The sequence below is a fragment of the Equus asinus genome, chromosome 23 (assembly GCF_041296235.1).
Source record: "Equus asinus isolate D_3611 breed Donkey chromosome 23, EquAss-T2T_v2, whole genome shotgun sequence".
Taxonomy (NCBI): domain Eukaryota; kingdom Metazoa; phylum Chordata; class Mammalia; order Perissodactyla; family Equidae; genus Equus; species Equus asinus.
This window is the reverse complement of record NC_091812.1, coordinates 58,057,561-58,070,009: the sequence shown is the minus strand read 5'-3', so window position 1 is coordinate 58,070,009 and position 12,449 is coordinate 58,057,561. Positions and strand designations below refer to the sequence as shown.

The following is a 12,449-nucleotide window of genomic DNA, read 5'->3' as shown; positions in this document are numbered from 1 at the left end:
ACCCTTCTCTCCCCTCTCTCCCTGCTTTACTGGATCTACGTCTCTTCCACCCCTTCCTCAACATCGCTGAGTCCCACTTATCTCCCTTACTCTAGTTCACAACAAAGAATCTTTTCAAAAACATATATAATTCTTGGGAAAATGCAAACCAAAACCACAGTGAGATATCACCTCACACCCATCAGGATGGCTACTATCTAAAAAAAGCATAACAGAAAATAACAAGTGTTGGTGAAGATATGGAGAAATTGGAACTCATGTGCACTATTGGTGAGAATGTACAACAATGAAGCCACAGTGGAAAACGGTATAGCAGTTCCTAAAAAAAATGGAAATAGAATTACCATATGATCCAGCAATCCCATTTCTGGGTACATACCCAAGAGTACGGTAAGCAGGGTCTCAAAGAGATATTTGTACACCTACAGTCATAGCAGCATTATTCACAATAGCCAAACGATGGAAGCATCTCAAGTGTCTATCAATGGATGAATGGATAAACAAAGTGTGGTTTATACATAAGATGGAATACAAATGGAATACCATTCAGTCTTAAAAAGGAAAGCAATTCTGACACATGCTACAACATGCATCAACCTTGAGGATATCATGCTAAGTGAAATAAGCCAGTCATAAAAAGACAAGTACTGTATAATTGCACTTGTATGTGGTATCTAGAGCAATGAAATTAATAGAAACAGAAAGTAGAATGGGAAGAGGAGGAATTGGGAGTTGTGGTTTAATGGGTACAGAGTTTTAGTTTTGCAGGATGAAAAAACTTCTGGTGATTTGTTGCACAACAATGTGAATATACTTAACACTACTGAATCATACACTTAAAAACGGTTAAGATGGTAAATTTTATGTTATGTATATTTTACCACAATTAAAAATAAAAACTAAAAAAGATATAAAATATTTAAAAACAGAGAAAAGCACAGAGAATAATACAACCACCTCCCCAGATTTAAAGCTCTTCTCCTACCCTCTGCATCTCTCTCCCTCCCTCTCCCAAAGTTGGTATGTATCTGGGTCATGCATTACTTTTCTACTTTTACTTTCCTTCTGTCTAACCCCAGACAATATGTAGTATTATCCTGATACATCTCAAAACCACAAATGTTGAGATGGGAAAAAGCAGGTTGTAAAAGGATGCTATTCACGTAAATTTTAGAGGCACACAAACAATCCCACAGCAACCTCAAGCAGAAGTGACTGTCTCCACACCTATAGACTAGACTCCGCAAAAGTATGCAGTTCTCAGATTTAACTTCCCAAAACGTTTGAAACAAAGTGCCTGCTTCTTGATGAGCAGTGTCTGTGCCTCACTCAAGGTTCCATTTTTGTTCTCTTGGCTATTTGGTAGGGTTGCTTACTGGATGCCTTTCCCATTCAGCCTGGCTAAGACTTCAATCTTCCTCCCAATTATGGTGTAACCTCCTGGCCTGGGCAACACTGTCATGGCTTATCATAGATTTGATGCCTAGCCCAGGTACCTCCTGCCTGTGTGTTCACTGCCACAGGAGTCCCAATTCCTGGTTTACCGTAGCCTAACAGGTGGGCCCCAGAGGCTCTAGGGATTAACAGATCATTTTGAAAATATGCAGTTTTATTTTAGGTTTATGCTAAAACATAGGTTTATGCATTATGGAAATAAATGAACAATTCAACCATCACAGAAAGAATCAAATACAACACTGAAACTGAGACACAAACCTGAGAATTTGGGTCCTTTTTCTATTGAGAAATTCTACAAGAAAATTCCAATAAATACCATTCTTTGAACTTAAATTCTTAAAACCACATTATATGGAATGATAAATATATAATTTCTTTTGCACCCCTTTCCACTTCAAGTATAATAAAGTTATCCGGTCTGTATTAACGTTATGTTGCTTTTTATATTCACCATCAAATCAATCAATGTGTGACCTGGATCACCCATGCCTGAAGATGGAAAAATTATTTCACTTTTGTACAGACTAGAGCTTCAGTTTTAATGAAGGCTTCTTAGTCAAGTATTCTGACCTAAAAATTGACCACAAAGCCCAAAAGATATGTGACAACCTTAAATGCTTTTGCTCTTTACTTTTTTGCATAAGGAAATTAATTTTTGTAGGAGACTGTAGTACACTCTGTATAAGGGCATTTTGGGTTTTAGGATCAACTACATGAATACAATAGCACTGGTAAGGCTGATGTGGTTCTGCATCTGTCTAGCAAATACATCATTTTTCTCTCAGGCGTCCTTATTTCCCTTGCACATATCTCAGACGATGTAGCTCACTGCCTTCTGAAAATGTGAAGACCTTTAACTGTAACCTCACACCTGGATTCAAAACACTTTCTAGTAATGAGCCGGGAACAAATCACTTCACTTCTCTGAGGCTCAGTTTCCCATGATGAGGATAATCACAGCCACCTGATATGGAACTGGACGCATTAGAGGTAACCCATGGGAAGCACTGAGCACAATGCCAGGCATTTCAGAGCTATGACCGAGGCCTAACAGAACTCTTTCAACCATTTCATGAAGATCAAATAGAGGTTAAGGATAAACACAAAGAATCTGTTGATTTGGTTTGGGTTGGTTTTGTGTTTGTTTGCTGGTTTGTTTCTAGTTTTTCTGATTTGATTAGCAAAATCAATTCTCTGAACTAACCAAGTCAATCTACTGGCTTGGATATTAAAGTGGTCACAGCTATTTACAATCAATCCATATTTATGGATTGCTACTGGGTGATTTTCCTGGGCAAGAAAGATGAAATTGCATCCCCGCTTCACAACTATACACCAGGATAAACTCCAAATAAACCCAAGATTTAAAATGAAACATGAAAGAACTACAAGAAATATGGAGAAGTGTGTTTTTTTTTCATTTTTATTATTTTTGTGTGCGTGTGAGGAAGATTAGCCTTGAGCTAACATCTGCGCCAATCTTCCTCTATTTTCCTCTATTTTGTATGTGGGACACTGCCTCAGCATGGCTGAAAAGTGGAAATATGAAATAAAAATATGGAGAAATTTTATAATCTTGGAGTAGGGAAGGCCTTTCCAACTACGACTCATAATTCAAATGTCATAAAACAAAAAATATCAAACAATTCAACTACATAAAAATATTATTTAAAAAAAACTATGTGGCAAAATCAAAAGACAAAATACTGGGGAATTAATTGAAACTCATTCTACAGCCAAAGGGCTAACTTCTAAAACATGTAGTAAATTACTGGAAATAAAAAATATAGACCAATAATCCAACAGAAAGAAATGGGCAAAATATAAAACGGGGAAAAAAAGGAAATGCAAATGATCCTTAAATATATGAAAAGATTCCAACCATAGTCACAATAAAAGCAATGCAAAGATAAAACCACACTAATTTAAAATCTCCCACCTATCAAATTTGCAAACATCCAAAAGTTTGATTAAAGATTTGGTTGGCAAATTCAGGGGGAAATATGGATTCTTCATGCACTATTAGGAGGAGTGAAAATGAAACAACAATTATGGACAGAAATTTGGGAATATCTTTTAAAATTATAAATGCATTTATACCCGCCATCCTACTTCTGGGGATTTATCTTAAGGATATACCTGCACACTTAGAAAATGTGAGTATTTATTATAGGTTATTCATAACAGAATTGTTTGTAACAGCAACAAACTGGAGGCAACTTACATGTCCATCTAAAGGGGACTGATTATGTAATTCCGGTTCAGCCATAGAAGGAACATTCTGCAGCCTTAAAAAGAACGAGGAGGGGCTGGCCCAGTAGCGCAGAGGTTAAGTTTGCATGTTCCACTTCGGCGGCCCCGGGTTTGCCGGTTTGGATCCCGGGTGCGGACATGGCACCATTTGGCAAGCCATGCTGTGGCAGGCGTCCCACATATGAAAAAAAGTAGAGGAAGATGGGCACAGATGTTAGCTCAGGGCCAGTCTTCCTCAGCAAGAAGCAAAAAGAGGAGAATTGGCAGATGTTAGCTCAGGGCTAACCTTCCTCAAAAAAAAAAAAGAATGAGGAAGCCCTCTATGCACTGACACAGAAGGAAGATAGATGGTTGAGTGAAAAAAGAACAAAACTGGCCACAGAATACGAGACTTTTTGTCTAAGAAAGGAAGTGATATGAATATATATTTGTTTGCATTTACATAAAGAGATACTAGACAGACACAAAAATTGAATAGAACAATGTGGTTTCCTACGAAGGGGAGGAGGAATAGAGTGGGTGAGGGTGGGAGCTGGACTTCTCAATGTATTGATTTTAGTATCATTCTGATTTTTTAACATGTGAACATGTTATCTATTCATAAAATTAAATTAAACAAGATATATTTATTGATTACCAAGCTATGCAGAAAGCTTGGTGTTCAGTACTACAGTAACACTTTCAAACCAACTACAATGAGTGTTTACGAGCATCAATGTGTTAGACCCAGTGTTCTGCATTGGTGGGTGCTGGCGGAGGAAGGGAAGTCCTGGTTTGTAAGTTATATTGGAGTAAAGGTACCATCTTTGACTTTGAACATTCCTCCCTCAGGTCTAGTGTGAATAGGATCTTAGGGGAGACAGAACACATATGGATAAAAAGATAACTATCTGTACTGCAGAAGAGGGCTAAATAAATACTGAAGGAAAAATGCTTCTAGATCAGAAGAGGAAAAAGTCCCATTGGCTGAACTAATCCAAAAATGCTTCAGAGCAAGTAAAACTTGAACTGGGTCTTAGCATCATACAAATTAAACCTTTTTCACAAAAAGTTCTTCTACAGAACTTTTTCTGTAAAAAAAGTTTTTTTTTCAGAATGCCTTGATTGTATTGATTTTTCTGAAGTGGGCTAGAGGGTGGGGGGAAGTTGGAAGGACATGCCTTATCATTTCTACTCAATTATCAAAAAGTGAGTAACACTGCAAGATTAGTTTTCCCTGGTCATCTTGGTCCTTTCTTAAAACAGAAGTAGTACGCAGAAATAAGAGTTATATTGAAACTCACAATTTTAAACAGTCTCACTTCTTTATTTTATTCCTTTCCAATTTAAAATTTTACATCATCTCGGGAAGCTTTTCTCTTTGACAGCTTTCACAGTTTCTCGGCACAGGTTGGCCAGAATCAGAAGAACTGTAAGTTTCTGTTCCTACACTTACAGAGAGGTTTCACTTTGTAAATGCTCTTTGGGCCACAGTGATGAAAAGAGGGAACATGTCCTTAAAGGGGTCATTTGACATGACTCTTGGGATTGGAACCGCCCATCTAAGACCTGAATGGCCTGTCTGGACAGCTGGCCCACCCTTGAACCGTTCCCGTGACAGGAACTCACTACCATTGTCATCTTGATCCACTCTGACTGTCAGCAAGTTCTAATGTTAGATGGAAAAATCTCCTATCTTCAACCCACTGGTTCTACTGCTAGCCTCAAAACCCTGCAGACCAGACAAATCCATCTCATGAGAGTTAAACTGGTCACTCCAGAAGAATCGTTCTGCCTTAAGTTAATTTCGAGTCAGGAAGCGTGGGTGCGGGAGGGGGAGGAAAAGGGAGTAAATAATGTTTTGTTCTTGTTGTTAACTTCATTCCAAACAAACATTTATCACTTTTGCATTTAAAATAATTATTAGGTAATAATGTTTAGATTAACTGCAAAACAGGATATTACGCGTTTTATGTTAATTGTACCACTTAATCATCTAGTTGACCCAAATTCAATTGAAAAATAACATTTTCAGGAGTGCCTCTTAAATGTGTAAACTGATAAGTAGAACAATAATTGTCTTCTAAGCACACACTCTAAAGAATTTCAGTAGTCCCCACTATTGTAGCGCCAAGGTGCTCAAAGAAACACAATCCAGCTGTGATAAACCAGAGACAGGACTACTTCTCTCCCACCAGTTATGGCCACACAGAAATAAGGTGTTTGAATGCTCTTCCTGGAGAATAAGAATTATTTTGAATAAAGTGCTGTCACCTGAGTTAGTAATACCCCAAGCAAGTTTTATGGCTGTGTAAGGAAAGAATTAGCCTACTCTTTTTGGAATTTAGTGGTGTTTGGAAGGTAGAAAGTGACAATGAGATTGGAAATGGACTGGCTTTGGGGCTTGCTCTGCTTTATAAATAACAATGAACCATTTCCAACATGCAGTAATGTGAAATGAAAAAAAAACCCTGTCCCTAGAGTATAAAATTACCTCCTAACCCAATTTGCATTTCTTCACTCCAAGCATATTTTCTGTGAGCTCTACTTAGGGATCGAAAGCTGCTGTACAATAATTAATTTTAACAAGCATTTGGCCCACTGAGCTGGACAGTATACAAGCTGCCCTCGACCGAGTATGAATTTGAACTGCACTTTTTTGTGGTGTTTTTCTCACCGTGACATAATTTAGGCATTTAAAATCGTCTTGACTGCAATTTTGTTCTTTTTCCTTTTTCTTCATTTGTATTTTTTTCTCTTTTAATACCAGCTGAATACACAAGCAGTTTGTAAGAACTTTGAAGAAATGTGGGAGATACCTGGATCTTGGTGTAGCAAAACCAGAAGAGCGTTAGCTATTTGCTATTCATCAAAGGGAACATTTCCTTTTCTTTTCTTTTTCCTCTGTGTTCAGAAGAGAATTGTGCACATCTCCTGACTTATAATGTTTAGTTCCTTAGTGGAAAAAGTGCTTCAGAATTAGATCCTTATGCCATTTTCCGTGCAGTATTTTCGTTCTTTTCTTAATGCACTATCTTGTAAAAGCAAGTGATAGTCTTGAGACATGATCAGCAATGTTCGAGCACTATTTCTCTTTTATATCTCTGCACATGGAATATGAGCAAGCAAAGAATGAGTCATTTATAAGCAGGAAAATAAATTTTGGGAGAGCTAATACTATGATTTGATAGCAATAACTTACCTCTCATCTATCCATCTAGTTTATTGTTCTATACTAAATTATTTATCATGTCTGTATATTTGTAATTCATAGGAAGAACTGCAAAAACTTAATTATGGCAAAAAGACATTCTGTAATTTCCCAGGCAAGCTACTAAAAAGATGAATATCTCTCTACATACCTTAAGATGAAAAAAATGACATGACAATCCATCCCTTTCTATGTTTTCGAAAACAGACTTACTGCCTGTGACTCAGTTGCTTGCTCTCACAGAGTCCTAATTAACCTTCATGATAACAACTTGGCAAATTCCATTACTTCCATAAAGGCAATACTTGCTTATCTTTCATGATCAAATTTGAAACTGATGATTAATGCCACGGGTACAATTGCAGGTTTAAAATAATGTGTCTGAATTTTTTATCCTTTTCAGTTGGTAGGATATGAAATGTTTACTCTAATCTCGAAATCTTGATGCTTAAGTGGCCGGTTTGTGTCACCTAAAAAAAAGCAATGACATTCAATTTAAGCTTTTCCTTATTAATGTCACCTGATCATGTGCCATATCTGGAGCTTAGTAAAATTCTGCGAAGTCAAATCTATGCACTGATTAAAGGAATTTTCTTAATTTATTCTTGTTTCTGATGGGAACTTTCTTAAGTTAAATTGCATTCAGTATTTACCGAGAATCTACAAGAAGCAAGGCACGATGCTTAGAGGCAAGGGGCAGACAGAGGTGAATCAGACAAGGTCCCCGTCCACAAGTGGCAGTCTAGTGACAAGATGACTTCTACCCGCCTTAGGTTGATAGGGCAGAAAGAGCTCTCACCCCGCTGCTGGTGCACAAAGGCATTGGTTATGGATCTCAAGTGTGAGCTCGAGTGTCCCTTTTCCTTGCCCTCTCAATATCTTCATCTGTAAACTGGGAATTGGGAATAGATTTATTTAACAAACACCAATTGGGCATCTACCATGTGATAATAGTGGCCAACCTTAATGAGCAATTACGACATGGCAGGTATCAGGGCAAACATTTTATATGGATTATCTCCTTTCATCTTCAAAGCAACCTCATTTTCAAAAGGAGGAAATTGAGGTTCAAGATGTTAAGTAACTCACCCAAGGTTATAAAGTTTTTGAGCCAGGATTTAAGCCTAAAGCTGATGCCTTTAAACCCTATGTTGTGTTGCTCTAACTATCTCTAATAGCTTCTAGCTTCAGTATTATATGACCATTATTTGCCCTCAAAATGTAAAGTATAAATACAAAGAGTTTGGTTTTTATATTAACAGTGGAGGTTAAGGATGCACAATAGAATGACACATTGATTCTACCTGGGGAAATCCAGGGAGACTTCCTGGAGGAAGCAACATGATGCTGCAGTTAATAAGATTTCTTCACACAGAATTGGAAAGGTAAGGGCATTCCAGGCTGAGGGAACTGTGTGGGTGATTACAGAGCAGTAATCACTCGCAGATCTGCAAGGAACATGGGGAAAGCGCAGGAAGAATGACACCTTGAAAAGTCAGCTGGAAGCAGATCGTGGAGAGCCTTTCGAGTCATGCTGGACACTACGGGAAATGGGCAGCGACTGAAAGTTGAGAAACACGGGAGTGAAATGATTAGCACCTTTTATTTGGGGCTTATTTCTTTGTTTTGTTGTTATTTACAACCAGTAAGAACATTTAGCAAGATTGTCAGATACAAGGTAAACATACAAAACTAGCGTTACTAAACACCAGCAACAAATAACTAAAAATGTCATTTTTAGAGGAAACAATTTTCAGTAGCAACACAATTAGAATATAACTTGGGAAAATCTAACAAAAGATGGGAAGTGTCCTTTTGGAGAAAATTTAAAAGCTAACTAACGAATAGAAGAGAAGTTGTAAGCGGAGAGATAAACCACACTCGCAAATGGAAAGACAGTAAATGGATCTATAAAGTCAATGCAACTCCGATGCAAAGCTCTCCAAGGTTATTTGTGGAAGTTTACAGGCCCGTCAGTCCTCACATTCACTGGAAGAGACAGGGCTGAGTCTGTCAAGATAATTTTGAAGAAGAGAAAGAGTAGATGTCAAAACCCTCCAGATGTCAAAACATTTTCAAACTAAGTGACCTGAGATTGGCCCAGATCCATTAGTTGTGGTTTTATATTTCTCTGTCGGGTTAAAGAAATGGTGTGGAGAAGAGACACAGGAAAGATGACAGTGATGACAAAAGGGAGGTGAGCTCCTCCACGGCTTCTCACCCACTTTACATCAGAGTGACCCCGACTCTGAAACAAAGACAGAAGCTATTTTTGAAAGAACGCTTGCATCACAGAAGCCTGGCCTGTGGATAATAATTCTGAGCAGTGGGAGTGAAGTCTCAACCAGCCACCTGGCATCCGCCAATCATCTGATATGTGCGAAAGACAAAGGCATCAGAAGATGAACTTGGACGCCCACTGCCCTGGGTCTCAAACAGCCTGTGACAAAGTTGAGAGGCAGAAGTCACACATGAAATAACTAAAGAAGCTACTTCAACGCAGTACCCTCCTAAGTACAATAAAGTACAAGCACAAATCCAAAAACTGCTCAGAGTTACACGTAGAGGGGTAACCACAGGCAGATGTGCTCAGGGCATTCTGCGGTGGGTCTGGGAAGTGTGTGGCTAGAGAGGGAGCCACTGCTGTTGACAGTGCTGCCGCTCATGTTACTGGTCCACCATGACTCAGAGGTACAGCAGAGCAGCACCAAAACCATCACCAAGCGCTGCCGATTGCATCTAAATTGTGACAAATTTATCAAAACACAACTTCAAAATCTGTCCTCCTCTACAGGAAATTAGCTCATGATCTTGTCTAAGATTTAAGAAAATGGTAGACTTGTCTTCCTACTTCTTGTTCTCTTTCTTGCGTGTTTTATGATGCTGTAACGAGCTAGGAATTTCCTCCCCCTGGGAACTCTTTATTTTGGGCTTTAGATCAGTCACGACCGTTGCTTGCGAGGTGCAGATCACCAACATGGAAGGAAGAGAGGTTAATACCAGGCTGAGGATGTGATTCCTCTCACTGAGAAGCTTACTAGCTTATTGTTCATAGAATGGTGAGTCCCAGGAGGATCTGAAAAGAAATATATACTGGAGCCTCAGGATGTTCTCTTGCAGAGGCATTTCCTACACTGTGCATCATTAGAACTATAAACTTAGCTCACACATGAACCTACTAGAGCTTTCTAAACATTTATATCACACTAGCTCACAGAACTAACTTTATATACCCAGGAACTAAGATTCCAACCAGAAGTACCTCAGCTGGGTGTTGGCTCATTCATATTCCAACCAAAAGGTAATGTACCATAAAATGCATATTGATAAGTCTGCAATGATTAAGGCAACCACATAAAATCTCATTACTTAAAAGAAATTAAACTCACTGTGGTTTATAGAGCAATATTCCTCATCCATGTCCAACATCAGATCGTTCACATGCCAGTCACAGTTCAATCTAATTTGCTGTAATTTGGTAAATGGGAGGTAATCAACAAGTCCTCAGCTCCAGCTCTGAAGCAGCACACAATACATTCCTGAAATACATTAATAAAGAGAGGATGGGGGAAAGGCTTCCTGACAATAACTGACATTTGTGATGTAGCAAGAATGTTCCCTAGGTTCTGATATTATATTTATTGGGATTATAAATACGTACATAGTTTAAGAGGTTTATGCAGCATTTGCGATTGCTTCTATTATTCTTGTGTAGTCATGAAAACTGAGATTAGAGCCACCATTTCCTGAATGTGCTAGTCTAGAATTCAGAGCTTGCTTGGTCTCAGGTGAGCCTCATAACTATCCTGTGAAAAATTATTCCACTTGCCATGTTGCAGCTGAGGAAACTGAGGCACAGAGAAGTCTTACCATTGTCTCATAACTAATCAAAGGCAGAAACATTTACACCAGCTCTGACACCAGAGCCAAGCTCTTAACCATCTGCTTCACTGCTCCCCTAGTTGGAGAGCTTTTTTGTATGACTGTTCATTAATTTTATGTGGATAACTGGATAGCTCAAAAAATTCTAACTAGGGTCTTAGGGAATCATTCTGGTTGGAAATGGGGGACTAGGGCTCTTGCTTGAAGGTAAATTTCAATAGCAAAACTTGTTTTCACTTAGATGGAACAGTTATTCAGGGTAGATGATTTGGACTGATGAACAGAGTTTGGGGGGTAAGGGTTAAGGCCCTCTCATGCTGTCCTTTGGTGCTGCTAATATGGACCATATTATCACATACTGAGTATCATTTCTCTTTGGTTCCCTGAAGAAGGGATGTGTGTTAGGGTATCTGCTCTCCGATTTCACACCTCTCCGCATATAAGTACTATGGACCACAGTACTAAGTCATAATTACCTTTTCCCTCCTGGTGTTTTTACTCCAATCTTTTGAAAGACATACAAGCTACTGCTACATAATGCCTAATTAATTGTTTGATTAGACGTGGGGGAAATAATTCACATTCGCTAGCCACAAAGCATCATGCATACAGACCCACTTTCATTACATATCTTATGTCTCATGGTCAGGCGGAATCTAGGCCTTGGCGTTTGATTATTTCTCTCTTAGCATACTCTGTATAGTTGTTCTAAGGTTGATATTGCACAAAACCAGAAATCTATTGGAGACAAGGGAAATTATGTTGTCTCTAGGCAAAATTCTGAAGTATGAAAAACTGTTCTTGGTACTGTATTCCTCCCCCAGATGCTTATTCCGACTGTCAATCTTACTCTGAACTGGGGGTATAAGTATTATCCCCTATACGTATTATCTGACAAGGGCTGTTATCAACTCAGTACCAGCGTAGTGTCCTCAGGACACAGTGGGGCCTGAAATTGCACAAAACTGGATGACAATATCTATATCCTAGATATGGCAGAAGGATTAAGCATAATTCTTCACGTAGATTGAGGAGCACAGTACCAAACACACAATAGGAACTAGAAAAATGGTAGTTATTTGGCGTTAGAAGTCTAGCACAGTGGGTTGGGGGTCTGATCCTGCGGAGGGTATAGGCTTGGGGAGTCACTTTGTGTATTTATTCCTCCTTTGCTTCCTCAGTGAATGATAAAGATGCGCTGTATGATTTTTAAAGGTGACAAATACTGTGCCATTCATCCGTAGCGAATAACCTGAACATACACACTTGCAGACCAAAAGGCTAATTTAACTCGAAGTTTAAAAAAGAATCATACAGTACGTTTTCAAAGGTTAAAAAAACCCGACTCATCCACATCGTGTAACTGGCAAAAGTAACGTTTAAAGGTGTGAAAATCATGCTTGAGAAAATGCTTGCACGTAAAGAAGACAAAATTGGGGTGACTACGTACCGTGGGAAAAGGAAATTACCTAACCGGATTTGCGGTGAAGTTACAGTGTACTTAACCGTGTGCTAAGGCGAAGACAAATCCACTCCTTCATCAAATATTTGCTAAGCGCCCACTCCCTGCCAAGCACAAACAACACCTTTCACAACCACCAACTCCGCCTGCTTTCCGGGGCTGGCAGCCCGCCCACTAAGAACACGACTGTCTGTCTCCGTTAAC

The 12,449-nt window shown here is 38.9% G+C and overlaps 1 long non-coding RNA gene across 1 annotated transcript in view; it reads right to left on the bottom strand.

Moving 5' to 3' along the window:
- LOC106838954 (uncharacterized) overlaps window positions 1–12,449 on the bottom strand; it is a 294,189-nt gene that overhangs the window by 281,495 nt on the left and 245 nt on the right. Inside the window, exon 2 of the long non-coding RNA XR_011497260.1 lies at window positions 10,291–10,440. This is a non-coding gene — a long non-coding RNA (uncharacterized lncRNA). The remainder of the gene's footprint in view (window positions 1–10,290; window positions 10,441–12,449) is intronic.